Genomic DNA, 5,374 nt, shown 5'->3' on the forward strand with positions numbered 1-5,374 from the left:
CTCTCAAGAACTCCTCAATCTCATCCTAAATTCAAGAACGAAAGCAATTCAAGAATACAACTCAAGAACATCAAAGTCTCAATCTTTTAGGACGAAAATCATACTAAAATAAACATGTTTGGCGTGTGGGTGAACGAAACCAACGCTATGTGAACTCACATAACTCGTAGGGATCACCCCTTGACGAAATCCACAAGCGATTCTTGAAGAACTTGACGATTCTTGCTCCTTCTCCTCCTTTCTCTTCTTTTTTTCTCTTTTCTAAAACCCTAACTCAATATCGTAAACGTGTAAACTGAATCCTATCAGTTTAGACCCCAATTAATTACCAAAAACGAAATTAATTCATGGGCTATGGAAAAGACCATAATGCCCTTCTAAAATCCGGGCGAGACTTTCCTTATTTGAACATCCCAACTTCAAATGGGCATATCTCACTCATACGAACTCAGAATCACGCACACTCAGCGGCATTGGAAAGATTATTCCTAGATCTTTCCTATGATATCTAGAAACACACCTAAATCATCCTGAGCTAGGAGTTATGGTTGTTTGAAGTTGACCAAAATCCAACTTAACATACTTAGCAAATTTTCCCTATTTTTATATTCTTTCCAAAAATGTCTATTTCCAATTTTTAACTTCTTTCTAGTTCTTTTCAGTTACGGGGTTTACAGTATCTCCCCCTTGGGAACATTCATCCTCGAATGAGCTTACTATTAGTAGGCTAAGGGTGTAACATCTAACATTCAGCTCAAACACCCAACAACAATGCAAATACAACATTCAATCTCATAAGTTAAAGAGTACTAAGAAGGGAATTAGTATCTTGTTCTGGAATTTCTCCGGATTCGAAGAGATGTGGATATGTATTCTTCATATCTTCCTCACCTTCCCAAGTAGCTTCCTCAACAAATTGATTCCTCCAAATGAATTTGATTGATGCTACTTCCTTAGTCCTCATCTTGCGAACTTGGCGATCTAGAATCTGAACTGGAATCTCATCATAAGATAAGCTATCCTTGATGCTAATATCTTCAGTTGGTATGATCAATGAAGGATCACTCATGCACTTCTTCAACATGGAGATGTGAAAGACCGGATGAACCGCGGCTAACTTTTGTGGTAGCTCCAACTCATAAGCTCCATTACCTACCCTTTTCGATATTCTGTAAGGGCCAATATACCGGGGACTAAGCTTCCCCTTCTTACCAAATCTCATAACACCTTTCATGGGTGAAACTTTCAAGTATACCCAATCATCTACTTCAAACTCTAACTCCCTTCTCCTAACATCAGTGAAGGATTTCTGACGACTCTGTGCCGTTTTCAACCTCTCTTGAATCACTTTCACCTTCTCCATAGCTTGATGAACTAAATCTGGTCCTATCAACCCTGCTTCACCAACTTCAAACCATCTAATAGGATATCTGCATCTTCTCCCATAAAGAGCTTCATAAGGAGCCATTTGGATGCTAGAGTGATAACTGTTGTTGTAAGCAAATTCAATAAGAGGTAGGTGATCATCCCAATTACCTTTGAAATCAATCACACAAGCCCTCAATATATCCTCTAAGGCCTGAATAGTGCGCTCTGCTTGCCCATCTATCTGAGGGTGAAAGGCAGTACTTAAGTTCACCTTTGAACCCAAGCCTTTTTGGAATGACTTCCGAAACTGTGCAATAAATTGCGCCCCTCTGTCTAAAATAATTGAGACCGAAACTCCATGAAGTCTAACCACTTCTTGAAGAAACAACTTGGCATAGTCCTTTGTTGTATGGGTGGTCTTTACCGGCAAAAAATGGGCTGATTTTGTCATCCTATTGACAATCACCCAAATAGAATTATGTTGCCTGCAAGACCTTGGAAAGACTGTGATGAAATCCATATTAATCATCTCCCACTTCCATTCCGGAAGTTCTATATTCTGAGCCATACCACCGGGCCTTTGGTGCTCTACTTTGACTTGTTGGCAATTCGGACACTTAGCAACAAATTCTACAATGCCCTTCTTCATACTACTCCACCAATAAACTTCTCTCAAATCGCGATACATCTTTGTGGAACCCGAATGAATAGAATATTTGGAGCTATGAGCTTCCTCCATGATCCTCTCTTGGAGTTCATCCACCTTTGGTACACACAATAATCTGCCTTGATACCTGTCACGACCCGGGAGCACCCCCTAGTCGTAACCGGCGTACTCGACCACGAAGAGGTCTAATACAAGCCTCTTAGCATTCATTCATCGCATAGACACTAAAAACCATAAGGAATTAAAAAACTTTCTTTACAAAGAAGACATTTCATAAAAAAAAAAAAGCAAGCGGAAGACTTTCTAGACGTTATACATGATGTCTCAAACCATCTAATACTTTAGAGTACCAAATTCGGGACTAATCCCGTACAAAACTTAAACAATACTAAAAGGACATAAAAGAACATATTGGGTAATGTCCTCGAATCTATGAGGACTCACCAAGTCTTCATCTTCAACACTTTGAAACCTATCAAATAGCCATGACATGTCATCATATCTAAATCCCTACACTTTAGTCCAAAAAGGGAAAGAAACGGGTTAGCACAATTAAGTACTAAGTATGGAGACCATGCAAAAACATGCCAAAAAGGACATTTTCAAGGAAGTAAATGCTTTCATATCATTTGATAAAACCTTTCCTTTACAAGTATAAGAGACATAATACAAGTCAACATTAACATATAAGACCATAGCCAACCATACATATACTCAACATATGTCCATATACAATCCATGCTTAACTTTAAAAGAACACATGTCATTTCATTACCATAGGACCTCTACCTAATATAACCTTAAGACACACTTGAGTAAGACAAGAAGTGACCGCCCATACAACCTCTTCAAGCACACTTAAGTGTTCCCCAAGATTACCTTAGATAAGGACATTTCCTTTACAACATAACATCAATAGACCAACATTCTTTAAGAAACCATTTTGGAGACATTCAAGCACATAAGGGGACTTTCACATAATAGTCGTTAGACTTAGGGAACTCACTTTAGTATCTTCAAAGCCTACTCGTGCCATGTGTAGATAGCATCCCATACTACTACCTACACGTTGTAGAACCTATCCAATAACTAGAGTGCACATCCCACATGATGGGAATAGGCATAACCGACATAGACCATACTAGCTAGGTATGGAATCCGGAGTCTATCCTACTCCGTGGAGGTTGTTCTACTTGCCAAAGGTAGAACTAGTAAGCAACCCATGTAGGCACATGGTTAAGGGATGTCCAAGGAAGTTCATTGTGCCTAATCTCATACTCAACTAGGCCACCTTCCTAACCACATCCACTCGGTGCTAGCCTTGTTTCCCATAGAGTATTCAATCACATATGTACTTAGAGAAGGTTCCTTTTCTAGTTCAACCAACTCATAGTACCTCTTCCCAAGAAAGGCCCCATTTCTTAGTCATGGCCAATCAAGGTTCATAAGGATAGCTCATTAAATCCCCCTAGAAGGGTGCCTTAGGCCTACCGATCCAAGGTTCATCATTTCACACATGAGAAGGGCTACCACCATTAGGTCTACCGATTTCATGGTTTTACATTTACTTAGGAAAGCTAGACTTATGAAAGGGCACCATTTCTTAGTTTTGCCCATTTCACACATTCATGCATTCAAGACTTTAAGTAACAAGGAGGGACACTTTAGTCTACCAACCAAGTCACAACATTTTCATTTAAGGATACTTCATAATCCAACATCATTTCATATATACATCATGAGAAATCATACTTTAACTCACAATGCTATCCACTTTACATAGGATCATCACAAGATCACATAAAACTCATTCACACCATTCCTTCACATATAGCTTCACATAAAACTCATTCACATCATTCCTTCACATATAGCTTCACATAAAACTCATTCACATCATTCCTTCACATATAGCTTCACATAAAACTCATTCACATCATTCCTTCACATATAGCTTCACATAAAACTCATTCACATCATTCCTTCACATATAGCTTCACATAAAACTCATTCACATCATTCCTTCACATATAGCTTCACATAAAACTCATTCACATCATTCCTTCACATATAGCTTCACATAAAACTCATTCACATCATTCCTTCACATATAGCTTCACATAAAACTCATTCACATCATTCCTTCACATATAGCTTCACATAAAACTCATTCACATCATTCCTTCACATATAGCTTCACATAAAACTCATTCACATCATTCCTTCACATATAGCTTCACATAAAACTCATTCACATCATTCCTTCACATATAGCTTCACATAAAACTCATTCACATCATTCCTTCACATATAGCTTCACATAAAACTCATTCACATCATTCCTTCACATATAGCTTCACATAAAACTCATTCACATCATTCCTTCACATATAGCTTCACATAAAACTCATTCACATCATTCCTTCACATATAGCTTCACATAAAACTCATTCACATCATTCCTTCACATATAGCTTCACATAAAACTCATTCACATCATTCCTTCACATATAGCTTCACATAAAACTCATTCACATCATTCCTTCACATATAGCTTCACATAAAACTTATTCACATCATTCCTTCACATATAGCTTCACATAAAACTTATTCACATCATTCCTTCACATATAGCTTCACATAAAACTTATTCACATCATTCCTTCACATATAGCTTCACATAAAACTTATTCACATCATTCCTTCACATATAGCTTCACATAAAACTTATTCACATCATTCCTTCACATATAGCTTCACATAAAACTTATTCACATCATTCCTTCACATATAGCTTCACATAAAACTCATTCACATCATACCTTCACATATAGCTTCACATAAAACTCATTCACATCATACCTTCACATATAGCCTCATTCATATATAATAATATAACAATACAATAACACTCATATAATGCCCTTCATGGCCTCAATCATAATACATCCCATAAGTACACACCTCCACCATAAGTGGATCAATCCAAACAAGAACAATTTCAATATAGCATGAAAGTAGGTCAACTTACCATTCTCCAAAGCCATAATCACCATTATCCAATTCTCAACAATTCTAACATCACAAGAGAATTTACCCATGACTTGCCTACAAGGCCATAATTCTCAACTCATCCATACACCAACAATCCACCAACAATAGATATAGATAACAATAGGAATCAATAATACAATTCAATCTAAGTACAATTCCATCAATACCCAAGCATTATCATAAAACCCACTTCATAAGCCAAACTTAGAGATTTAAGGAGATCATGGGTCCATGGAGTTTTTCACCTAAAAACATCAATTAAACCATAATATAATCATAATAAAT

This window comes from Solanum tuberosum, unplaced genomic scaffold, assembly GCF_000226075.1.
Source record: "Solanum tuberosum cultivar DM 1-3 516 R44 unplaced genomic scaffold, SolTub_3.0 scf00672, whole genome shotgun sequence".
Lineage (NCBI taxonomy): Eukaryota > Viridiplantae > Streptophyta > Magnoliopsida > Solanales > Solanaceae > Solanum > Solanum tuberosum.